Genomic DNA, 27,234 nt, shown 5'->3' with positions numbered 1-27,234 from the left:
ACTGCACAAAAGATGTTGACAAATTGGAAAGGATTCAGGATGGAGCTGCAAGAAGGATTCAGAGTTAGGAAAAGATGCCTTAAAGCAAGAGCCAGAGGTAATTCAGCCCATTTATTTTCACAAAGAGAAAGTTCAGAATGGCTTGATCACAGTCAATAAATACTTAGATTAGTGAGAGACATTTAATAAAGGGCATAACAAGATACAGAGCTGAAAAATGGAACTTTTGAGGCAAAATTCAGGCTAAAAATAAGGGGAAAGTGTTAGAAATGAATGTAATTAAGTCACTGGAACCTTTTACATTTGCTCACAGTAAATCTGCTGTCACCTGAAGTCTTCAAAAAAAATTGAGATTGGATGTTTTTTTAAAATGATATTATCTAGCTCAAGCAGAACTTGTAGGCTGAGTGAAGTGGCGAATTTGTACAAGTGTATAATACTATAGCTGAGCAACCTAGATGATCATAACATTATAAAACTCATGAGCATATATTTCTTGAGTAGGCCTAAAAAATCCAATTTTTCCCGTATCTGCTTTAAATGAATACACCAGCTTTGCTGAACCCAGTCTTAACTTCTAACTTGAGCCTTCTGCTGTAGACGTGATACACGTCCAGTTTCCTTGTCTTTAGACACTATGAAGAAGCAACCCAAATACCTGAGACTGAGCACAAGCGAACACAGTGAATTTGAAGACAAGAAGACATCTGTAAACTTTCAAGTAGTTCTCCTAATCCAGGAGCCTGAAAGCACTGTATACTTTCCAGGGACATTTCCAAGCAACCTTGGATCACTCCAGTATGTGGGATTAGATGGAGGGCAGGGGCTTACCAGCTAGACCTCCTAGACCCTGGCCAACCCAGTTATGCTAAGCATAAGAGGTATCTTGGCATTTAAACACTTGTTGGCAAATGTACAGGTCAACAGTTCCACCATGAGTGTGCACAGAAGAACTGGGCAAAGTAGGAGAGCCTGGATATATCCAGGCTTAAACTAGTTAAATCCTATACCTTTCAAATCCACTGCAAAATTACCAAACAGTTTAATAAAGGTAGTAACAGCTCAGGAGTGATATTATGTGATGGCAGCATTTCCTAGCAGTCCATGAGCTTTAGGAATGAAGCCTTTATGTGGACAGGAGACAGACTCAAAGAAGGCACGTGCTCCCCTCTGGTTCAGCTCTTCTGCTGAATTATTTTCAAATCCATAGTCCTTTCTTCTCTCTACCACCATAAGAGGCATTTACTGTTCTTATGATCTCAGGATGGAAAAATATTAATCAGAAACAGCAGTAACAATTTCTTTTTCTTCTTCAATCTGTGTGGCATTAAGTATAATTACATAAATAACTGGAATGGCAGAAACAGACAATTGCTGGCTTTGTATGGGTATTGGAAAAGATTATACTGTTTTTATCACGTCTCTTAAATAATGGGTATCTTCCAAGTCTACTGTCAAGGAGACTGCTTGCTGCTTTAATGCTGATATGAAAATAATCTTGTAAAAGTACTGAGAGAGGGTCTTTCCACATACTTTCTGCCAGGAAAGATTACTTAAATAAACCATTTAACCTGCTATTGACCTAAAACCTAGTTACATAAATGTTTTTAAAATTACTTATCCATCTTGAGTGGATAAAAGTAATCTAGTGAAGTCAAGGATAACATAGGAAGTCCCTTAATGATGGCTGCATTCTCTGCAGCCTCTATTAGCATACAATTTTTCTGCTGGCAAAGCAGATACAAATGAACTGCAAGAACACAGACATGGGATAGCTCTTCCTCTTCATAAAGGACTGGAAAGAGACATATACACATCAAAGAAGAGTGAAAACCTGCAAACAGCTCTTACAAGGGGGGAACCTGAACTACTTTTCCCCCAGTTTTTCCATTATAAACATCACTATAACTTTTTAAAACCAAAAGGAAAAATTACAGCAGCCATATGGAAGTTGAATATGGAGGATGTGTCTACCAATACCTGAGCTAACGTCATCCCAAAGTCAATAAAAACAAGTGAATAAAACACTTGCTCCAGATTGATGCACAAATGCTCAAAACCAACTGAGACAAATTATATCCAACTCTGTGGACGCACTAGAGATATAAAGCATTACAGGCATCCCACTGCAATGTGGGCAAAGAGGACAGCATGTTTATCAAGCCTAACAAAGGCTATCCCAGGAAGGCAGACAGCGGCTTGATCTACCAGAAGTCCCTGATCTTTAACATCCTGGGTTTGTTGGCAGTGCGAGCAACCGCTCTGCTCAGTGGTGTGTAATGAGAAGAGCCTCCCAGGCGTGTCGACTCTCCTCCCCTGCAATCAGGGCAGGGAAGCCAGATGCAAGTTTGGAAGTCTTCAGCATTTTGTCTGACAGCATAAATGTTACATTTTTTTCATGAACTGAACAGTCATCTGCCCCGCTGCATGCTTTCGCCACCTGCTTATATTGGGCACATAGGATGGGACACTTGTGTTTCAGTGGCTGAAGCTGGCATGTCTGTAAAGCTTCAGCTCCTATAGTATTATCCAAACCTTTGGGGTTTTTTTTTGCCAAACAGATCACCCTTTCAGTGTTCCCCTTCCTCACTTTAAGGAAATGGCACCTTTTCTACAGACCCAAACAATAGCCATGTTTGTCCACAGCAGCATGCTGGAAACGGTTAGGATGCTGTTAACAGTGTCCATGCAACTACAAAAGGCTGCAGCTGCTGCAGGAGGTGTTTCCTGGCCACATACCATGCCCAGATGCTGCCGCACTGAAAACTGAGACCTGGTACCATTTCTTCTACACATGCAGATAATGTTCTCTTCTACTTCCCTTGGGATGGTTGTATTTTTTTTTAAAAAAACCCCTCATTAATAAATTCATAATCTCACCAGCCACATACATTTCCGCCTCCTGAAGTGTTAAGAGAAGAAACAAACCAGCTCCTGATATTTCTGTCAATAAAGAGTGCACTCAGGATCAAAGGAATAAAAATGCTAATTATGGTGCACTCTGTAACACCTCTCTCCCAAGCCAAGTGCTCTGATTAAGTTAACCATCCCGCTAATTATAATAGCATTTAGTACAGCTGGGGCCAAAGAAAAGCCACCTTCTACCAGAGCATGGTTACCTGCCTCAGAACGAGATCAAGCATACTGTAATAGAAACTTGCGTACAATCCACAGAATAGCCACTGCTAATTTTAGATACTCAAAATCATGTTCAGTTTCTTTTACCATTCAAAAAACATATTTATGAACATTTCAAAAATTGTAATTTTTTTGTCATGAAAAAAATACTAAAGTCAGAAGCTCATTGCCCAGAAATTACTGGCTCGTAAGGGAACATACTGCAGGATAACACATATTTGCAATTTGAAGGGGAGCCCGCTCTTCTGCCTTTTCTCTGTCAATACCACACGGCTGTGAAATATGCCAGTGATGAGAGAGGAAGGCCACCGTACTCTATACTTTCATTTAAAATGGAATGAAGTAGCACGCAATTACTGGCAAAACCACCTGCCACATTTCAGCAGCACATTTGGATGGAGAATGGGGGTGACAGTATTGGTGAAAAATGACAGCTGAGTAAGTGAAAGTTAATCCTCACCACTGATTCCATAGAGGGGAGAAAAATATAATAAATCAGTAAATCCCTGCATCTTAGAAAATTTTATCTTCAGTGAATGCTTACAACCCTTGTTGCACATAGCATAATTGGAAGAAAGAGATTTTTAAATGATTATGAGGTAATAACCATATTTTCCATTCATCACTTCCTTCCTTGAAGAACTCATCAGTTTACTGGTGGCACCTTCCAGTCCACCTGCTTCAAGGGTAAGTGCTACTTACCATAAAGGAGCTAAAAGGTAAGAAAATTTCCTTCACCTCAGTATCACTCCTTGAAATGGCTGTTTTGTACTTATTCAGCCTCCCTGAGACTTTGAGTAGCAGCAGATGAACAGACGCTTTTTCAAAGTGAATTCAATAATTAACACTGAATGAAACAAGTCATCTAAACAGAATGATGCAACTAATGCTCCTGAGTGGATACGTGCTTTCTAAATTCCTGGCATGTTCAAAGTACTCCTGTTTCACTGCACAGATTCAGCAATCACCAACACCCTTGTCATGAGGCACCTTCCCATTCACTTCTCATGTATTGCATCGGCTCACTTACTTATACTCACACACACATAAATATATTAATAAATACAGCACTGTTTTATGTAAATTGATAATCTTCATCTAAATTCCCTACTGCTTTGATAGGCCAGTAAAGGTTTAAGTGGCTTTAATCCACTGTTTGGGGAAGAGGCTTATTACTGCTCTGGTTTAGAAGGGAGAGAGGAGAGGTTCTTTAGATGGAGAACCCAATACACTGGCTGAGCTGTTAGAGAAGGTCAAAACCTGGAAACAGCACCCCTTGAAAGGGTGAAGACTATGGATATTGATATTGCTGATACCATTATCAAGAAAACAAGTATCATGACACCATGTAAAGCTCTTGGACAGGAGTCAGTGCTATTTCAGGATCCTGTGGATGGGGTTTAGAGCTGTTCATGAGGGATTTCAGTCTGTCACACACATAATTGAAATATAGCAATACAGTGAAAATTAGGGCACTTGAATCCTCTACTTTTTTACTGACATCCTTGGATGTGTGGCCACGTAACAGTAGAATCCCATCTGCCTCCTGCCTTCCTGGGAGTCACAGATCCTTCTAGATGTGGCTGCTTCACTCCAGCACTTTGCTCTGCATCCCTTCATATGGGTGGGGGAGATGGGTATGGGAGGAAAAACAGGGAGGAAAAAGCAATGTCTCATCATCTCCCAATCCTTCCCTCTCACAGCTGCTAACTGGCAATGGCAAAGCCCTGTGGAAAGAATCTCAGGGTGTAAACAGAGACTACAGCTGGCTGGTGAAGAGTAATGCACAAGACGTTATTTGGCTGTTAGGGTACTACTCACTGCTGCATACAGTTAGAGTGACAATACTACTTTATTTTGTATATACCTTCCACTGCTTAGGTAAGCTCAAACATTTATTCTTATTTACTGTTTGCATTTAATGCTAAATTAATTTCCACTCTATGCATGCACACTTTCAGGACAGGTAGAGAAAAGATTATGCAGTAGATACTCATGTATCATGGTGATGTGCATAATAGGGAAAAAACATTGGAATAATAGAGGAACCAGAAGACTGAATTGCATACATATTAAGACAGATAAGTTTCCTGGGAGGACTTCATATGAGTCTTTGCATTGCCTGCACCCAAAATGTTCAGAAATTACAGGTCACATTCTGCTGTTACCTCTCCTATGACCCATTCCAAAGCACTAAGAACCTGTCAGTAGAAGATGCAAAGCAAACTAAACTTACCTGCCTAATTTCTTTTTCCTGAGTTTTATTACAACAGTGCTTTTTGACTGAGAAATAAATGTTGCTGTAAAAATCAACCGTTATACATTATCTAATTACCTCTCTATCATAAAGTGATCAGAGGAACTATTAAATCATGGTCACCGAAATATTTGGATTTGACTGAGTTTTAGAATATTACTTACACAAACTTTAACTCTTGAAATAATATCAGCTGATGATGTGTGCTTCACTTGGGAGTTGAACAGTTAAAGTAAAAAGCTGATGTCTGACACATTGAAAGTAATTTCACAGTAAAGTAAATTAAACAAATTTCCCAGATGTTGCTATAAGAAGAGACTTGAGGAGGTGAAATGAAAGTCACTACTGATGCATTCAGACACTTCCATAAAGTTCCCAAGAAGGAAACATTTTAAAAAGAAACTGCAAATAAAAGGAGAAATCTGAGGTGGGAAGTTTACAGTCCTACTGGCAGTCTTCATCAGTGTCTGGTGACTGTCATTTCACAGGGAGTGGTCCACATTTGTGTATGGGAAATGCTGTGTAAACACTAGAGTGAAATCAGTCTTGTTCAGAGGGTGTTGGGTAGTCAGAAGGAGCTGCTTCTCACTTCCAGGTGAGGTGAAAGGTGATGAAAACCAAGACTTGCAAGTCTATCTTTAATACCAGTTAATTTTCAGTATTTTGCTGTGGCAGATCTCAAAGTACACCTAGGATTTGGAAATCCCAAGTTCTCCCTTTAAAGCAGATTTTCCACTACATAGAAATACATATGATTGACTTGGGCAAATGTCAAGAGCTAGCGGCATCCTTGCATGAAAACCCTCAGGAATACCTTTCCTTCCCTTCTTACCCAATTATTGCTGCTCCACTTAAATAACATCTCCTTTTACTACACCCCAAACTGAGTAAAGAGCCCACAATTTTAGGAGGACATGAAGGAAAGGAAGTTTACAATCCCCACTTTATTACTAGATCCCAGAAAAGCCTATACACGCACTTCTCTACTCTGTCAGTTGTGGAGGGAAGCCCACACACCAGGTGCACAAGCACCGCACTGGCTACAGAGCAGCCAAGAGTGTTCTTCCTCTCAGAATGATCACGTATTTTCCATATTCTCTGCACTTTTATCTTTCAGTGGTTTCCTCATCCAGCTCTTCATCTAGATTCCTGGAGGTATTTGGGTTACTATTCCTTCTAAACGCTGGCGATGTGGAAGAAAGAAAACTCTCTCCATATTTGATTCTAGTCTTCAGTATCACTCACAGATCAGGGTTTTACACTATGGATTTGCAAGACCTGTTCACATCAGAATAACGAAGCTGGCTATGCTCACCTGTTCTGTTAATGTAGCCATTACGTTTCCCTTAGCCCGCCTTTTTTTTTGGTCATGTTCCACTCAATTGTCATCCAACAAATCAGAAAAAGTATTTTATTAAAAGCAGTGATCATGTCAAGTTTATCTTCTTACTAGGATTACAGATTTTCTACAGTTTACTTGGAAATCTGCTTTAAAGCCCAACAGATGTCAACTTTCCATGCTAGACTAACAAGAATATCTATTCCATTCTCATGACCAAGGCAATATATCAGAGGAAAAGAAAAAAGAAAAATACTTGAAACGTACAAGAAGGTCCAATTTCCAGAAAAAAAACCCACCCCAAAGTCTATAATGGAGTATCATGGAAGAAGGATTAAAGAGTTATAAAATCCCAAACCAACAAAAATCTTGGATAGTCATGTAAAAAGCTCCATATTCTGGTTAGACTGTTAGTGCTACAACACCAGCTTCAGTTTCTTGGGACATACCAATTTTACTCCCTTAACATTTTAAAAACTGATAACCTTCTAGATTGGTAGCTACAAACGGAGCACAGTAAATCAGATTCTAAATTTCAGATGTATATTTCAAAATGTTTTGGTATGCACGATGACAAACTGCTCTATGAATACCTTTCCTATGTTTTACACTGTCTTTCTTTGGGTATATCCAGTGGTCTAACAACTAAACCACAATGCTGGAATATTACACTAGCCCCTCCCTTTAAATGCAAGAAAAAAGCAATTCTCACCAACCCCTCTGTTTTTTAAATATATAAGGCAGTGAGAGAAACTCTTCTAAATGAAGCCTTCAACAACACCTCTAACTCCATAAATAATCAGCAATCCTGGCTGGTATTGCAGATCTCTCCTGTGAGACCCAACTCCAGGCCAATACTCATTTGTTTCACATTGCTCAAGCATAAGCATAAATTACTGAGATTTTCAACTAACTGTATCACGCAGAAGTGGGTCACTTCTGCATTCCGCAAAGGGATGGAGGGAAGTAGCCAAAAGCCCCTGTTCTGCCGCCCCCCTTTTTTTAAGATTTCAGGAACATGCCTCATACCAAATGATCCAAAATTTATCCAAACTGAAAATAACTGTTTTGGCCCACTTCATAAGAAAGAAAAGCAGACCAAGTAACAGTGGGTGTACCAGCTCTTTCTCCATGATTCTCTTTTAATATATTTTGTCAGTGAAAGAAACCATCTAGTTTCCAAGTATTTCATTCCAGTACAGCAGTTCAGCACAACAGACACAAGCCATCTTTTCTAACAGAACCTGAAGCTGAAAAAGAAGCATTTTTGAACAGGATGAACACACACAAATGTGCAGAAAAGAAGACAGAAGATGAGACCCCTAAAAACATTTCACAATATTACAAATCATTTTGTTATCCTTAAAATATGCAACACTGGTTATAAAGGTGATTCACTCTTAGTGATAGTTTGGAGTGCCAATGTTCAACAAATTTAAGCCATATATCAAAATACTAATTTTTGACATTTTAAAGGTCTTAAAAAGAGGAGACCCAACATCTACCCATTGAGGATAATGATGTTAGTGCACAGTCTCCTCCTTACTGACATAATTTATAAGGGAGGAAAAAAAATCCCAAAGGAGTACAGCACTGAACAAAATCCACAAGTATGTTTTCTTTTAACAGCAACTTTTTTTTGGCTTGGGTACAGATGCATTCCCTTTCACACTCCCCTCTGAAAGCTGCTATGAACACACCACTGTACAGGATGACAAGGTGACCTCTCCTTGGTGAAAGGAAACAAGGAAATTTTAGGTCTCTGGTACCAAGACCTATAAATGCATTTTCCTGCTTTTGCTAGGCTATACAAAGATCATACACATAGAGGAAGGACATTACTCTCAGATAACAGAAAAAGAAGGAAAGAAAAAACAAAAATTGAAGACTTCGGTGAAAACTTCAGTCTGGACAAACAAGGGACTCATTTTTACCTCCAAAAAGGTTAAGGTCACCAGACTAGTGCTCACAGTTTCTTACCATGGGGACAAAAGAATACACCACAAAGCCAGTAGCACACATATCACAATTGGCAGCTGGCTTGAAAATGCTCGAGTTCAATTGACGATGAAGAATGAATTACCCTTATGTTTGAACAAAAAAAACCCCAACCTGATCTCACCAGGCCAGAAGCACAACCACATTCCAGGCGCGATGTGTGACAGCACACAGAAAGCGAGTTTCAATTTATTCTGCACATTTGAGCACACACAAAAGCCTATATGGTTCTCATTAAAATAAAAGATATCTCCAGACTTCTGAAAGAGCATAGAGTGATTTAGGTTCTTGCTTTCATGCAGAAGAAATAACTTACCCTCCTGTTTGTTGTGCTTCCTCCAGGATCTAGGATTTAAATCCCCTATACTATTCTCATATCTATAAACAACCACCAGTAGATTAAAGATCTTCCCTTATTCCTTCCACTCTCTTTTTTTTAATGGAAATTTCTTTGACAAAGAACAACAAAGCTTTCTCTCTGAAAGAAAGAGCACTGCAGATACACACCACTTTCAGCAAGGACATTTAGATGCAACTCCTCAGAGTTTACTTAGATTAGCTTAACAATGTTCTCAAAAAGGAGCTATAAACCTCTCATGAAGGGTAGCTTTAGTGGTGGAAGAGGTTTAACAAGCTCATTCATTAATGACCGGTGTCTTTGGGGTGCTCATTTGGTGGGCCTTCAAGGAGCAGGTGTTTCTGCCACAGCTTTTCTTCCCTGCTTTATATCGCATCTGGCACCTTTGCTTTGCGTGCCGGGCCAGCCAGTGAGCTGGGCTCATCCACCAGACCGTGCCGAAAGGACAATTATGCACTACAAGACACAAGGAACAGAATATCTAACAAAAAGAACTTGCAGGATTACCTTTTTCTGCATTCACAAGCTTACTCATCCGTGTGAAAAAGTAACTGCAGTGTAAGTACAGGCAAGGCAAATGCACTGTGAGATGTTTCATCTGGACCTTATCTAGGCCCAATTCAGGCAAACAGTGAAGAACAAAGAGGTCTAAGGACAAGTGAGGAGAACAGGTATCTATTTAATATTGATTAAGAAAATACACTGAGGAGTTGAAGAGCTACAATTAAGGTGGTCTAATGTGACCACTTTATTTTGGTGCTTAGGCCTCTACCTGTCAAAGGTTTTCCTAGCTGGAGCATCACCACACCTCCCAGGGGCTGTTTCTTGCGTTTGAGAGAGACTACCATATACATTTTGAAATACTGTGCAAATGAGTCATAAGGGGCTGAGAGACAGCAGGAATCTAAGAATACAATGAATTAAACATAACTGGAGCACACACACACACCAGAAATCAAGAAACAGTCTATTTACATCAGCTGTAGGTGCTTAAGGAAGAAAATTATGTCAGTGTTCATCATGTTACAGGAAGCGTTCTGGATTGATTTGTAATTAAAAGGGAAGTTTAATGCATATAGCTAATTTAAAATTGTGTAGTTACAATTTAGGCAAACTATTGTTTAATTTAATTAAAAGCTAGTGATTTTATTACTTTGCACATAATATGAATCTTGAATAAAACCCTATGAAATTAAACGAAAATTTTGCTTTCTCATTCCACTCCCCTTCAGCAAGCTTAATTCAAATCTATTACTAGGTTTTTGCTGACATATCATCTAAAGGCAGGACAGAAAGGACTGAAAGTGTTTGGCAAGAGGGTAATTAGCTCTAGTTAAGTAAGAAGCTACCAAGAATTGCACTCCTAAATATTAAAGAGAACATTAACTTAGTAACAAATTTCAGCAGGAAATATATTAGTGTTTGCAGTCTGCAACCAAATGATTAAGAACAAAACATGCTATAATAATATCCGTTTTCACTGGAACTGATTTAATGGGTACTTTTTGTTTCTAACAGAAGGATAAATATCTTAAATCTTCAATAGCACTTAATGTGATTTATAAGACTCTGAAGAAAAAAATACATAAATGAAAGTGAAAGGAAACACCTAGCTAGAATTCATCTCACCACTTAAAGCATGCATTTTTCATGAGGAGAGCCAACAGTGGTGCCAGTGGCCACATCACCTCACATTAACTCCAGAAAATTATTTTGCAAAGTAAGAATGCTCTTGCAAGTGACAAAGATGCATTAGATTTCTCATGAGTATTTACATATGCACTGTATATTCCAGTGATACTATAGGAAATCTATAAGAGACAGTCCATCACAGCCAAAGGGACACCTTGCAGCAAAACAAAAAAACAAACTCAAACCAAAATCAGAAAATAGAGCAGTGAGCATTAACTAGCAAACAAACTACCTTGGAAGATGCAGGAGAAATACTAAGATACCGTGCTGACCACAGCAACACAGTTACTCCATCCTTGAGGCTGAGCCCTGGCTCTGTTGTCCTTACAGCCTTCACCTCCATGGGGGTTAGTACAAAATGCAAGCTGCATTCCAAAAGGTAGTCTCTTTTTTTTTTTTTTTTTAATGAAAAGACACAGCGTTGCTTTCTCTTCCCCTAGCAAATAGCTCTGAGCTGGAATGCAGAATAAATATCTCAAAGACTCCTCTGTGCTGGAAGGCTTAGCAGAAACCCAGCAGTCTCAATATAAACCAGATGTGTCACAACAAGTTTTGGGTGGAGAAATGTGTTCGCTCAGGGAATGAGAGTGCTCAGGAGGGACTGCCTCTTACAATACAGACACAGTAACAATTAAGGAAGGCGGGAGTAGGCTCAGCAAAAACTTGCCAACAGAAAGACTGTTGGTGATTTTCTTTAAAGTACCACCATCATTCATTCTTCAATACTTTAACAGGACCCCGATGAGATATGCACAGCATTTACTTTGTGTTAAATACATACACTTTCAGAGCAGTGCAGAGCCAAGAGCCTCAGACACCTTGAAGCTTTTCCACAAGAGCAAGCAGGTTAAATACGTGGCGATTTTCCTAGGAAAAGTGGAGTATTCTCAGGTTGACTGTGATATTCAAGCTGTTGTGGCCTCCCCAAAACCAGAATACAAAAGCCAAATTTAATCCTAGGTAGGTATATCTCACTAGCTATACATAATTCAGTATTATTCTCTTATGACGTAGACGTGCAAAGCACTTAAAAGAATATATGCCTGCCCCAAGCGATCCAAGAATCTCATCTAGACGTAATTAGGAGTAGGCAAGTACTTAGGGAAATTAGTAATTAGTTTGCAAATTCAGACCCCGGTCTCTCAGCTATAAGCCTTCCTTTGGTTCACTATTCTTCTTTTTTCTGCCTTTCGTGGTAAAAGAGCATAGGGATGATGCTGTACAGTAGCAGAAATTTGGAAGTCCCTTCATAGATCATACCACAACAGTTAGTTTTGTTATGTGACATGGAAGGAAGAAAATGTTTGGAAAAAAACTATGTCTGAAATGAAACAGAAGCAAACTAAAGAAAAGCAGACTAGCAGGAACACTCAAACCCAAAAAAGCTTGAAATCCAGCGTGTAGACAGATGTTAGGAAAGAGGGAGGAATGGAGCAGGGAGAAAGAAACAAATTTTTCTCCTCCCTCGACTGTCCTGGTTCAGCTAGGATAGGGTTAAGATTCCCCAGCAGGGGGAAGGGCTCTCCAGCCGGGTTATTCATACCATGCTGAGGTCAGGTCCAGCGCAGCATCCCGGGAAGCTTTCCTTTGTGGCTTTTGTCACGGGAAGCATGCACAGCGGGCTGGCTGTGTTCACTGCGGTATTTCTCTGTATATCTTTTGTCTTGTTTACTGTTATTACTGTTTACTGTTGTTATTATCGCTATTGTTGTTGTTCAGATTGTTTATTACACTGTTATATTAAATTTCTCCTTATTTTAACCCTGGGGTTTGTGCCCTACTTGGTCCAAGGGTGGTGGAGGGACAACAGCAATGTGGTCTCCGGTCCCAGCAGGGCCTAAACTACCACACCCGACTTTCCAGTTTTGAATTTCAAACTAATATCCAAATGAGCTCCCTTCCAGACAGTGTAATAAGCACATGGACCCACCTGTAGCAGGCAATCTCTCCTTCCAAAATCTCTTTGCACACATTTCAGGCCCAAAACATGGAGAGCACGAAATTAGCAAATGAAAATCTCTGTCTGAAGGCAAATATATGAGGTATACTGTCATATGATGTAAATACACAACTATAGTAATGCCAATCAAGATGCTAAGCAAAAGCCACCACTCTGCTGAGTTGCAAGCTCAACTCAACTTTCACATCTCAGATGTGTCTGCTGGCTCAGCATTACCGTATCATCCTACTTCTTTTTTGCATAAGGGGGAAGCTTGTAAAAATGCTAGAGGAGTGCCGGATGTTTCTCGGAGAGACCTGTGGTTTCCCACAAGGTGCTGAGCTTGTCTATGGGGTTCCTATGTGCTGTGGTAACAGCAGCCATAGTATAAGCTTGAGCAATGCTCTGTTGCTGGCTGGGATCCCTCGGCTGACTCAGTCTGCAGCAGGTCATAAAATGTAGGAGCGTCTATGTGGTGACAGTTGGAGCTTAAAAAAAGGGCAGGTATAGCTGTGCTGGGTAATTGGTAGGCAAGCAGCAAACGGCAAGGAGAGCCTGCTTGCCAGGAGGAGAAACTCTAGTGCATGTAACATTCCTTGCCTATTACTTCACCGAGGAGCTGAGACCAGCCCTATGTGATCCAGGCTGGAAACGGGCCAGGGAAGCAGCTACGTGGATGCAGTGGATGGAGGAGAAATTGCAGGTCTGGGAACGGCAGCTAGGAGTCTGTGCTAGGGCACTGATGGTGGTACTGCCGCTTTCCAGGCTGTGGGTTTTGGGAATCAGTTGAGCAGCAACTGACGTGCCCCGCCAGACATGGAAGGGTTCATCTACTTTGACTCCAAGGCAGGCTTCAAGCTAACTTCATCCTTTTTTGTGTCAAGCAAGCTATTTATTTGGAAGGATGATCTTGAGGGAAAACAGACACTGAAATGTTTGGCACTGTCAAGTGCATGGGGATATTTCATGCATTTCTTAAAGGGCATGCTCACTCCCTGGCACGCATGCCAGGCAGCCCACAGTGCTCACTCAGCAAAGATTGATTTTTAGTCCTTATGGCTTCAATTTTCTTGAAGAAGTTGATCCTGATGCACACTGAAGGATGAGTGAAAAAAAGTGCTCTCAGAACATGTGGGACAAGTGAGCAGAAGCAGCACACCAAGTGCTCTTGGAGAGATCGTGGTGTTAGGAGCTGTAAAAGGTCCACCCCTGAGCAGGTCAGGCACCATGGCTGTGACATCCAAACTCCCTCCCTGTGCTGGGGGCATGATGGTGAAGGGAGTGGCGCAAGGGTCCTGGGTTCTCCCAAGAACCAGGAGGATAAAAGCCCTTTTCAGGTCACCAACGCAACCGAAACAGCAAGGAGAGGGGGGGGGCACGAAAGTGCTAGGGAAGTCACCTCTCTGCCCCTGCTCCCCTATATATTACAAATTTTGAGCAGCTCAGAAGTAATTTATGGATTACTTAGCTGTTCAGACAGATCTATCATCGATGCCCTGTCAACATCCCAAAAAGATTGCCTGCTGTTATTCCTGTCCACAGGCAGATGACACTGTTTGGGAGACCCACATCTGAGGTCAGCTCTGGGAAATGTATTCCTAAAGGATCAGTTCAGCCAGGCAAGAGACGCTCTCAGCTGCTGGCTATTTGGGATGATAACAAACTTCCTAACTAACTTACAAGTGCACATATTCAACATTTCTTATCAACAAGGCTTGAAGTAAAACTAAAGCTCAAACAACATGAATAATAAATGAAAATTACTTGTATTCCTACACTTAGCAGAGCCCAGGGCTTTGACTGAAACTCCTTTCCTACCCAATGCTGTGTTTCTCTTCCTTGTGCTCTGTATCCCAGTACGGGTTACATGGTTTTACTATGCCAGAGTAGAAAACCTGCCCTGACAGCTTGTGTTGCTGTACAGGGGAGCAGGTGGGACCATTCCGCAGAGCTTGGAAAGATGAGTGCCAAAGGGCTGCATTAAAGAAACACTGCAGCAGGCCTAAAGAAATACTAGCGAATATACAGCAATATAATCCTGTAACAACTATAGCATCCTGGTGCTGGAAGCCTGAAACACATTCACGCACCCATGGGCAGACAGACATATGGACACACTCTCCAAAAAGCCCATTCTAAGATGCTCACCTTTGTGACTTAAACCCCTCCAGTCAGGGAGTCTGAAACACCAACAAAAAGAAGAAACATAAACAAGTGACACAGATGTCAAGAATGCCAATCTGAGTATCCTGGAAAGTCACAGTTTTCCAGCTGTTCTCAGCTATTTTGGTAATACAGTGTTTGACAGGAAACATTTTGTATGTAGCTTTAAATCTAAACACAGCTTGAACCGGGTTGACTACTAGAGCAGAAGTAACCACCAGTAGAAGTTCAGGACAGTAAATTGGTGCTAAAAGCAACAACTACAAACCGTGTGCACTCGTTTTTTTGCTAAGGGGATTTATTTGCTTATGTGACTATTCTGTTCTGAACAAGAGTAAAACAGGCATAAAGAAAGATTACAAGCAAAATAAAAGTGAAATGGGAAGTTGAAGAACAGGTAAAACAGGATCTGAACAGTTTCACTTCATTACAAAGGAATTCAGCCCATGGCTGCACGATGAATGTAGGCAGCATAGTTCTTTTATAAAGAAAAAAAGCAACAAACCCAAACCTGTCTTAATTAAGGAATTAACCTGTTGACTTTTCGCTCAGCCATAGGGGTACTGGACATATTCTCAGTCTGACAGATGAGTTTGTTCAGGGTGTTTAGAAAAATGGCAGATTAACATGTTTTCCTCTCTGCTCAGATGAAATTATTATTATTGCAGACATTCAGACAAACCCTAAAGTGCCTGTACTCTTACAAGTTTTATAATATAGTGTGGATGGCAGAGGAGTTGAGGGAAGGGGGCCAGGGAAAGGGTTTGCTCTGTAACAGTACATAAGGCTACACAGAACTATTAAAAAACCCCAAATTAAACTGTCACGACAGAAGGACCAATTCCTTCCTGCTATCATCATGGATCAAAGAGTTCCGAAATTCCGCGCTGAATTGTAAAATAAGTAAAAAGCAGCGCTGGCACCAGTCTGCCATTCAGACCTCCCACGTGCAACACATGTGAGCAAATCCAGCCTACCTAAATGCATCTTGAGGGGGCTGTTTTGGAGCTCTAAGAGCATCGGCTGCAGAAAAAGCATCGAACGTGCTTGTTTCCTCAGGCTTCCTGCACTGCTGCGGCTGCTCCTTGCTCTGCTCCCCTGTCTGTTGCTCTCATTCCTCTGGGTGAGCCTGCTCACGGGAGTGTAAACTTATAATGGCGTGAATAATCCCTGCACAAGCTCACTGCCCTAGCCTGCCATGCCGAGAGCCTTGACAAGCCCAGATGCTCTTTTCATGTCAACTTCATCCTTAAAGATCTCCAAAACTACGTCAGGGAAATATTGTGTAGCTGGTTGAAGATTATCCCCCTCCATCCTGATCGACAACTACACTGCAACATTTCTAAGCTTTGCCTGGAAGACCTTTTGCTAACCCGAGCCTTTTTTAAACAGGAAATGATGAGCTTTCCCAGCACAAGTTTTCATCTCTGGAATGAATCAAAACAATCGAGTTTCTAACCAAGTAAAATCTGAACCTTTATTGCCTGAATTGAAAAGGCTAGTAGATTTATTTTTTAACATCTGCAGTGACCACAGCAAACTGTTTCAAAAACAACCCCCTGCAACGTTCCTTAGATTAAAAAAAAAATAAAAAATACAATTTTCATCTTGCATTTCATGTATGTGATAAACAATATTACTCAAACTCTTAATAGCTCAAGTGGGAGGGTTTTCAAAAGGAACTTTTTTGTAGTTATTACTTGCCAGAGTATTTTTAGGGGGAAAAAAAGCCCAAAATGAAAACAAGGCACTTCCAAATGAAGCTGCATCAGAAAGAAGTCAGGAAAACTGACAGAAAAGACTTATCAAACATCAAATTTAATACACATATCTTTCCAAAATAGAAGCATCTACAAAACCACTGCAGCCAAGTTATGCAAGTCCAAATTATGCATCTCTACTCAAACACCAGTGCCCACCACTATTAGGCAAGAAATTAGCAAAGTGCATTTTAAAGCACCTTCTTTTTTTTTCTCATCCTTGTCTCTCCTCTCTAACCAAATGGACAAATAATGAAATTATCTAGCTCCAAATCAACCCATGTATGCAATTACCTCACATTCCTCTACAAAGTTTTATTGCCTCACAGGAGTAAAAATTAAAAGCTTTACTTAGAAAGTATGAAAGTTACCAAAAGCCTATTTTACAGACTGAAACAAAATAGTATTGTTGAAATGTACAGATATATTATCACTGATGGAAGTCTCTCAGTATGGTTTAAAGGGTAAAAATCAAATCCACAGATTTATTCTGTGACCAGAATGTTTTAACCTTAATTAGATACACAACAAGGATCTACTTCTGAAGTAAGGCTCCTTTTCTACCTATCATGTACAATGCAAACAAAATTCTTGCAGATTACATTAGAAATACAATTTACAAATGAAAAAAGCAACAAAAAAACCCAAGAAAACTTGCCAGGGTGAAAGAGAGACCCAAGGACCTGAAAAGTATGCGACATATAGCAATCTTCAGCCCTTTCCTTTTCCAAATGAAAACACAGTGCTAAATCAGATGTGGTCAGACTGCTGAATGAGAAGATAGTGTGTTACCAAGAATGTGATGAAAAGTGACTTCCCTCAGCAGTTTGATGTCCTCCAGCGAGGAGGAGACTAACCCCCCTGCCTCGGAGGGACTTTACAGGCTGTAGGCACAGCTGGGCACAGAGACAAGTAGCAGCTCTACAGAGGCAAGGTCACAAGTTGATTCAAGAGGTGAAACAAGGAAACACAGGGTGCAGCCAGAGGTTTTGTGATTTCATGGGTGGCTGAGATTTCCCACCAGATTGCAGCCTCTCCTTGCACTGAGGTGACACGGATCCCCCACCCACATACTGCATAGCTGCTCTGATTAGAGGGTAGCTCTTTACTCCATCTTTATTCTCCACGGTGCTCTGGCATGAAATCTGTCAAACTGTGGAGCTGTAGAAACAGAATATACTGCTCCCATTAGAGAAGAAAAAACCAACAACCCAAAACCTCAGAAAACCCACACGAGAATATACCCAGTTGCATTTTAAGATACAAGACATAAAAGACCTAACATCTATAAAAGAATCCTCTATCAGGAGACGTACTTGATTCTTTCTACCTTTTCAAAATACCAAAACCAACTATTTTGTCCTCAAGCAAAACTATCCCTCTATGAGATGCCTTTTCCTCTTAAAAACCATCTGGGTAACAAGTTTTCAGTAGCCACACAAGCTCTCAACAAAAATACATATCAGTTTGCATTCTGGAGTCAGTGAATGAATAATGTCATTTGAAATCTAATCATAAACCCATTGACCATTTAAATATTGTGATGGACTTGACAGGTAGAGCATATACTTTCAGCTAAAGAACTTCAGTGCAGCACCTTTCTGTGAGGAAGTCTTAGTTTTCACACAGAAAAGACAATGCCTACAAAGAAGAGAAGACCAGGAGGAAAGTAAATCTATCTAAGATGAATGACTGCAATGTTTCATGCATCTTGAAGTCATGAAAACTTAATGCTTGTTTAAAAAGAGATTTTTCAATTGACCAAAGCGAGACATAATTTATTTTAAATATCATGCTATATTTTGCTTCTCAACGTATAGGTGAAACATATCCTACATTCTCTGCTACTATTTAGTTATGATTAGATAGTCAGTGTGGTTTCTTCTACCAGAGGTTCCCATCCACCACACCCTTTGAAAAACTGGTGCCAGAACTGGTTATGGGAGGGTAGAGGAGCAGGGATCCTGTTGCTAAAGGAGAGGGAAAATACCAGCAAGGTGTCTGCCTCCTGGCTTTATGCCTGAGAGATGACAAAATTGTTTTTGGAGCTGCAGTTCTTGTGCGCTTACCCAGTGGAGGGTTGAAAGCCACAGCAGCATGGCACAATAAGGAGACACCATCCAAGCAGGATGAGGAGAATGAAGCAGGTTGTGGACTCTTCCAGGGGCAGACATATAAACAGAGAGGAATTTCTGTTAACTACAAAATAAGGAGACAAACAGACAGATGAATGTGAAGGTCACTGTTGCACAGGGAGCTCAGGGGAGGCAAGAGGTTTCAAAACCGTCCGACAAGTGAAAGCAGCATCTAAAACTGCAAACTTGACATATGATATGGTATATGGCTACCACATACCCATGTATCATGTCTGCTGTGGAGATGCCTAACAATCTGAATTAAAAATTTAGGCAGGCACTGTATGTTTTATGCCCAAGTGAACTGCCCTCCATTCCTTCCTACCCCATGAGGTCCTTCATCCCAGAAACCAGGGAGTCCTGACCTCAGCTCTATCCAAGGCTGGCCAGGGTCCTGGACACCCTACTACATCTGACCATTTAATGATCTATAGCATCATTTAAGTGGTTGCATGTTCAGCATAACTCAGGAGAGCAGCACTGCCTTATATGAAAACAGATCAGCATGTTTTTGCTGGTAAGGCATTTTACAACATTCAGTATTAAGCATTAAAGGTACTTGACTTGGAGTATACCCATTTCAACATTAGCGATTAATAATGCTATGTTGACTGAGAAAGTATGGTCACACTCCAGCAAAGGCAGCTGCCAAATGAAACAGGGGATCGATTAACATGACACAAGGCTCCTCCAGGCACTGAGCTGCTGCGTGCTTCACCCAACATTTGAAGAGGCACTGATAAGCAGGGCTGTCATTTTGACCTGGTACCTCCACGTTCTCGGTCTTGACATCTGTAGGAGTTGTATTTTTCCTGCTATTTTCCTACAGGAACATAAAAGGGAGTGTCTCTGTCTGGAGCATTGCGACATCACCTCTCTGAAAGGAATGAGGACTATGCAGCTGGTTTATAACAACATGTTATCTGGCACGATAAGCAATTCAAAAAAAAGAGCATAAAGATAGAAAATAGAAGAGGGATGAAGGAAGATCTAGAACAAGAGGTGCTTGAATAGTACAGTTGATGAGGAGTATATGAACATCAACTTTAAAAAAACCCATAATCGGTACATATGGGAATGAAAAAATATATGGAAAGATACTTTACGTCAAAAAGGACAAACTTAACTTGCTTAATTAAATTAATGACTAGACTTCCCACCTCCTTTACATCCCAGGCAGACCTGCTATGCTATATCTACTTTAAATGCAAATGGAACAAAATTATCTATTTTGAGTATTGTTTACTTACTAGATATTTCCAGCTTCCATGAAATATAAGGGATCTGGCTAAGAAATTCAGGGGAAGGGAACAGGATGGGAGACACATGGCTTGGCATTCTCCGAAATGTGCTCCAGCCTTCTGGCAGCCTTCTCCCACCCATATATTTTACTGGAAATGGTCCTTCTAAAGAGCTAGCTGGCCTCTACAAATCTAGCTCTTAAGACATCACTCCAAGTAAGTGAGGCTTATTTTTCTTGCAGGTAAAAGATTTCCCATTTTTCCCTGGCATACCGTACACTGACAGAAAGGCAGCAGACAAAATGCTTTTCCTCATTTTCCACGTCTAAACTCTCATGGACATGCTGCTCCACAAATGATGTGCCTGGAGTTAACAAACATAAGCTTTTGGTTGCATCGTAAATTGGCAAGAGTAGCTCTAACCTGGCTGAAGCAATTCACAACTCTTCAGTATAATCTAATTTAATGTCTCAAATTGATACAATGAGAATTGTAGGCATAAAATTATTTAAGTGAAATGTTTACTCATCTAACTTATATCCCCAGATCGCTAAATTTTTTCCTTATTGTCCATAAAATTAAAAATTCATAATTTGATGGAGAAAGTATACCTCGAAAACAATTGTTCATCTAGGCAAGAATACTGTAACATATAATGTTACCATATTTCGATATTACATCCTCATAAAAACCATCTAAGTATTTCTGGACTCTCACCTAGTACAATAGACTCCTCTAATTCCACAGAGGTGAATCTAGAAGATCAATAAGGTTTTTGCTGCTTACTTTAATGAATGCCCATAAATAATGAAGGCAGCTTATCTGTATAAGCTCCGGAGGGACTGTCATCCATCAAGCCAGTAATATCTGGTCAAGCAACTTTCAGATGTTAAATTAGATTCTCTTTAGAAAGGATTCATCAGCTTTTGTATCTCCTCTCCTGTAAGAAACACGGCATCTCCCCCACTCATCAGCAAAGGAGTTGACAGAAAAATATTCTCCCAGACATTCAGTATTCTTGTTAGTAGACCAGCAGAGAGGGAAATTACAGTTTTGCATAGACAAAAACTAGCCAGTAATCCCCTGGTAGCACTGAGATGCAAGGCAGCTGTGAAAAGTAGAGGAGATTGATACTGAGAGCTCACAGTTAGCGAGTTTTAGGGAAAAAGCCTCTTATTCCCCAAAGGCATTAATAAGACACTGAAATGGAATAAGTAATGCATTGAGATACTGCATAAAATCATAATATTTTTGAAAAGCAAAAAGGTGTCCTCCCTCAAGGGGTGCTCTAATACAGATATTGTACATTTCATTTAATAAATATGCAAAATGCAGGTACTGTTCAAATACATAGTTTGCTATCATAAAATAAGTTTACTAACCTTGGACAGACAATACCTTACTGTTTTTACCTTCACTTTCCCAAAATGCCCAATTAAACAAACAAACAAACAAGCAGCCAAATAGCCCCCCTTCCATTTCATTTCTCAGTCTTACGAGCTGTCTAACAAAGAAGCAATTTATGGCTTTCTTTCTCAATTACCTACTTAAGAGTCAGAAGATTAATTTCAGGGTAATCTTCATTTTAATCAAAACATACCTGTGTACAGGGCTGCACATACCAGAAGAGACTGACAGGTATTTTGGTGTATTTCTTTAGAAATAATAAGAATTGAAACCACCATTTTTTATTAGTGTTTATAAAGTCAAAGAGCAGCACTTATGTTTTAACAATACGCAATAAAGAGAACATCGTTTTCCAATGACTAGTCTAAATTAGCAACAGTGCCGAACACTAAATGCATATTTTATTCCAAAACACTTAGCCTGTGGTTTACAGCTCAAGAAAGTTGTACACTTAAAGTTGACCTCTGATGACATCATACTGTGATAATACAGTATGTTATTTCTGATATATATTTAATACTGTTTCCACTTGCAGAAATACTCTATGATAACATTTCATAACCTAAAAAAAATGTCCCAACTTAATCATACACCTATGATCACGAGGCTGGCTTTGAAGCCTGCCATTATGCATTTCTCTTTCAAGTATTGTTAGAGATAATCTGTTCTTGCTTTTCACATCAGTAGTTGCAGTTGGTTTCTATCAGTCCTTGGAAGACAAACTGTAACTTAGAACTAGGACACATGAAAGCAGGTTTAGGCCACTGGATTGCAGCATGCTATTTTATCGAGTACTCTGTTTTCCAAGTGAAGCAAAAATAATTATAAAAAGTGCTAACTTTCATGGTATGCATTCATGAATTAAGATTACTGCTCTAAATCCAAATCCACTTGGAAAAAACATTTCTGCTTTCCTGGTTTCCATCAATGGCTTGCAAATTCCCAGCTCCAGGAGTAATGGGATCACGGGAACACCAAGCATTCCTCCCTCCTTCTGAAACCCTCCTCCCTCTCTACTGGAGGGACTTTGTGTTATTCAGAAGAGATGGTAAATGATCCCCTAGGTCCCCAAAACAGGAACAAATAAAGTAACACTAATTCAGGGTTGTTTCTTTCCAGGAGGGTGGCTCTGTATTATTACTCAGTGCTCAGTTTTATGAATGCTTACTGAAGTCCCACCTCTCTCCTCCCTCTTTAAATGGTGTGACAGCATCATTACCAAAATGCCAGAAGATGCCCATCTTTCCTATATGGGAGAATATATTCAAAGGTGCCCTTTCTCTTTTGAGCATTTCTGAGTACACCTTTTGACCACAAGCATCTGGACTCTTAGTGAATAAATCTTAGTAATTTCATAGGAGATATAAAAATATATAAACATACATATTTAAGGCCTGCTCATAATGTTTTTACATATGAAATTTTTTTTCATATCCACAAATGTGTTTTAAAGCATGATGCTTAATCTCTAATGTGAGGGGCAGCAGGCAGGAGGAGCCTCACTTCATGGCATAAGATTTAACCCCAGCATACAGTTAAAAACATATGGAAGCCAATAATTTATCTGAACACATGCCTCTATTCTGAGGCTGCCTTCCAAAGCATCATTTCATCAATAAGTTGTTCTTGAAAAAATCACTGTAAGTCTTAAAAGAAAGCTGCAGGTTTTTTTTGACATTAGCTTGCTCAGTTAATGAACTAACTTTCCTTTTCAATTAATTCTCTAATTTGCCCAGGCAGTTAGCAGATATATGTATCTTCATATTACCTGAGACACCTTTCAAATCATTCCTGTGTATTTATACTATTTAAGCCCTTGTGACCCAGTGACCTTAAGCTGTTTTTAACTATTTGTTGCCGTTTCATCTAGTTTAAATATAACCAGCTATAAAAAACCCAAATGCACTCAACACAACCAACCTCCCACTTGAACAGATGCAGTTCTGAAGCTAGCGAGGCCTGTGATGAATTATCATCAACACTAGGCTGATCTCTTCGTATAAAAACCAACATAAGGTTGCATTTATATCTGTTACAGATGTGGTTACTGAACTGCAAAGAGAAAGGGACTGAGGACAAGGACAGCGAACATGGCACAAGGGCAAACAAGGCCCTTAACCCCAGGGGTGGGGGATAGTTAGGCCAGGATCAGATAGAGAGGAAAATAAAAACAGGGAGAAGAGGGTGGAGGGAGCAGGCCCAGGATGTAGAAAGAAGCCAGGGTAATGAGATCCCCCAGGAGGAGGTGCGAGGAAGAGCTGAGCAGCCCAGGGAAGGGGAAAGCCCAGTCCCAGATGCAGGAGGTTGCCAGCACCTGATGGTGCCCATGCAGGCTTCTCCTCCACCCCCAGTCACAGATGAGCTCCTCTCCCCATCTCTCCCTCCATGTTCCCCAACACCAGACAGAAGCCATGGGCAGTCAGGATTGTCCCTGGTCTGGCTCCTGGTCTGTGGAGTGGCTGGCACAGAGACCCCACCACACCTGCTCACTCCCTGCAGTGCCCCTTTCTGACCAGCCAGCTGCCTCCTCTCTGCATATATTATTTTTTTACATCTATGCAGTTGACCCCAAACATATTAATTCGGTGTTGAAGTAGGTTTAATCTCTCCCACAAGGGCTTCCCACCACAGGCCTGAGTCCACTCAGCTCCCTTGCTGCAGACAGACTGTTGACTCTACGCTGATATTGTATCATGCCTAGCAAGTTTAAAATAAATCCAGCTGTCCCTGAAGGGCTAGGTGATTTATATGCATTAACAACCTTGGAAATACTTTTTAAAAGCAGGCAGGATCTCGTAGATGCCTGAAAGTCCTCCTGCCTCTCAGCTGTGCTCCAATTTTGGAGTTATGGAGCAAGTGTTCAGAGTCGCAGTCACCCACAGGAAGCTGCACCCACACACTCCCCCGACAGACAAAACTGTATGCAAAATCAACACCCCAGAAGCATAACCAGCAGGTTATGCCAGTTGTATTTATCATTCACAACTATGATGCCGCAGCCTAAACTAGTCATGCAGAAAGTTATTTACTCCAAGGCTTCAAAAGTCAGCGCAGACTCCAATTTTTAAAGAAAGCATTTTGATCACCATAACTTCTCTCTCCGTCTAAGGCATCCTGAAAGCAGCACAAAACCATCATCAAGTTTAGCCCATACCTATTTGTACTTAATTCTTAATGAATGTAGACTACATACAGGAAAGTCCCTGGTCTGTGCCCTGACTCTTCCAGCTGCTCCAGGTACACTGAGGGAAGCAGCAGGTTTAAGGAGGTAGTAAAACCAGAGCATGCTGTTCTAAGCAGGGATGTATTACACAACCTTATCAACTCATATCTTCTAGGGATGGCTGCATTATATATTGCAGTTTTGGTTTTACTACTGACAAACTGATGCGCCTCAACCTGAAAACAGTCTCTCTCTTGTTTGTACAATACATTTACTTCATTATGTCAATTAAAATAATCCAGTCCTGTCAAGAACCTCAGGGTGCCCATAAGCACACTAACTCATGGTTTTGGTATACTTTTGGGATTGCCATTGGTTAAGCTATTGGCTGTTAACTGATGCAACATTTAAAAAAAAGTATATCCCTTGCTAACAGTAAAGGATAAGTAGAAACACACCATCTTAAAACAAAGCTTAAAATGTTAAATACATTGGGACTATCTGTTGAGATCCCAAGATTTACTCGGGTTTTAAGATCTTTCTCCTGAGTAATCACCTTCTCAGGCTGAAAAAGAAAGAGCCCTCTCAAAATGGAGATAACCTAACAAAGAAGGACAGACAATGTGATATGCTGAGCAGCACCAGAAAGAAAAACAAGCCCCAGAAGATCTGCCTGTCTTTGGAGGCCTAAAGATTTTCTGGGGCTTCACACTAACTCAAGCAGATTTTTATCCTTCTGCCTTTTGTCTGCTTCCCTGACTTTCACTTTGCTTTTTCTCCTCCCGCACCATATTTCACCCTTTTATAACCATGTACAAGGTTAGCATCCTGTCTGCTCCTGCCTCTGCTCCTCATGGGATGAAGCAAACCAAGCAGCTGCGTCTGGGTAAAGATGAAAAGCAGCCCCAGCTTCTCCCATAGCCATCCCCATTTTCTTTTCCTGTGTGTGGAAACCCATCTATCAGCTCATGATAACGTGATTTTACTTCTGTAGTGTGCACTTGCTTCAGGGTTTGGAGTACGGTCCCTCAAGGGAGTTTCTGCAGCAATGTTTTCCACAAGCCTTGTTACCATTCTTTTTTTTATTATTATTATTTTCTTCCCTCCATAAGCGTTCTTACCTTTTGCTGGGTAAGTAAATTCATAAACACATCAAAGATAAACAGACACTGCAGATATAAGCGTTGGTATACCAGTAGCTATGCAGGAGAATATTACCTTCAGATGATTACTTTGATAAAACTGAACCAGTCCACCCATTACAAGAATGCATGTTATGAATTACAAATTAACAGACATAGTAAATGATCCATTTCTTGATATATGGAGAAGATATGAACAAGGTGGTCTGCAGCTCCATAAAGAAGTACTTTTCACATAATTCTATATATTCTCCCTTGCTCTCATTTTCTAAACCCAAGCAAACAAAACAACAAGGACAGCTGAACTGAATTAGTGAGTATCCAAAAATATCCAGCCCATCTTAAACACACACAAGAATGTTTGTAGTTTGCCAAAAAAGGAGCAATATTTTTTAATACTGCTGCCCTCAGAGAAGCTCCATCTTGGCTGTCTGAATTACAAACTACTGTCTTAGGCAGATAAAACAAAGAATATGTGAAAATACAACCCTGTATAGAATGAGCAACACAGGAATCAGTTGGCAGTCATCTCTACACTGACCCACATTATGTTTTTACTAATTCAAATCAATGGCCTGTAAAGTCAACAGGATTTTGCCAGAGTAAAATCTTAGTACTTAACCTGGGTTGGTTTTTTTTTTGTTTTACCTAAAACTTGACCTCTTATTTGCCAGGCTGGAGTCACCTGCAAGATATTTTTACCTTCCAAGACCAAGCTGAAATTTTTCCATGGGATTAGAGGCAGGGGATGCAGCAATGAAAATTTCTTATTAATAGCAAAAGTGACAGGAGAAGAGGTGGGGGGAAGCTATTCAGCTGACAGCTTGGAAGTGATACACCATTTATACACTTTTCTTAGCATCCATTACATGTTTCACTGGAACATAGCTTTTCTCCACTGTGGTAAACTTCATGCTGAGGAATGCAAGGGAAACAAAAAATCTGGAAGCACTAGTTGTGTTGGAATCCAGATATTAACAACAGAAGAAATGATCTCGTGTCAGGGTCCAGTGAAGACATATTTGAAATACTAAGCCTAGCCACTTCTTTAGAAGAAAAATGTAGCCAAATCCCCAAAACTGCAGGAGTCCTAACCATTGCAAACTATTCTGGGGAGCCAAAGCAGTATGTGTTTAGGCCAGCAGTATGTGTTTAGGCCATATACTGAGTATTACAGAGCAAAAAAATCTTTTTCATCAACTTCAAAGCGAGTTAGACATCATGTCAGGGTGGTTTAAACTGGAAGAAGTCCATGCTTAAAGGGAGAAATTTTTTGACTGGCCATGATCATGGGACTCCCCTCTTGCAGGAGGACATTAAAATAGAACCACCTAGAGAAGTAACTATGTGTTGCATTTGGAGATACCTTCTCACAGATAACACACACACGGGCAAATGAATTAGGGAAGAGACTTGTTCTTTCTATACTGCAGTAATTTATGTTGTTAAATGCCTGGGTAGTGTTTGGAAATTATGGGTGAAAGGTAACTTGGTAGAGTGAC

At 40.4% G+C, this 27,234-nt stretch overlaps 1 protein-coding gene across 4 annotated transcripts in view; it reads right to left on the bottom strand.

Annotated features, from left to right (window-relative positions):
- Nucleotides 1-27,234, bottom strand: part of PLXNB2 (plexin B2) — a 252,716-nt gene that overhangs the window by 138,449 nt on the left and 87,033 nt on the right. The window contains exon 1 of one of the 4 annotated variants that reach the window (XM_026867772.1): nt 11,015-11,123. The exons of the other annotated variants lie outside the window; for them this stretch is intronic. The gene's annotated coding sequence lies outside the window, so the exon portion shown is untranslated. Of the gene's footprint in view, nt 1-11,014; nt 11,124-27,234 lie in introns of those variants that run through there. 4 annotated transcript variants of the gene reach the window in all.

The sequence above is a fragment of the Athene cunicularia genome (genome assembly GCF_003259725.1).
Source record: "Athene cunicularia isolate RWA chromosome 1 unlocalized genomic scaffold, athCun1 chr1_part2, whole genome shotgun sequence".
NCBI classification, from domain to species: domain Eukaryota; kingdom Metazoa; phylum Chordata; class Aves; order Strigiformes; family Strigidae; genus Athene; species Athene cunicularia.
The sequence above is the reverse complement of the archived record's forward strand: the minus strand, read 5'-3'. Positions and strand labels throughout refer to the sequence as shown.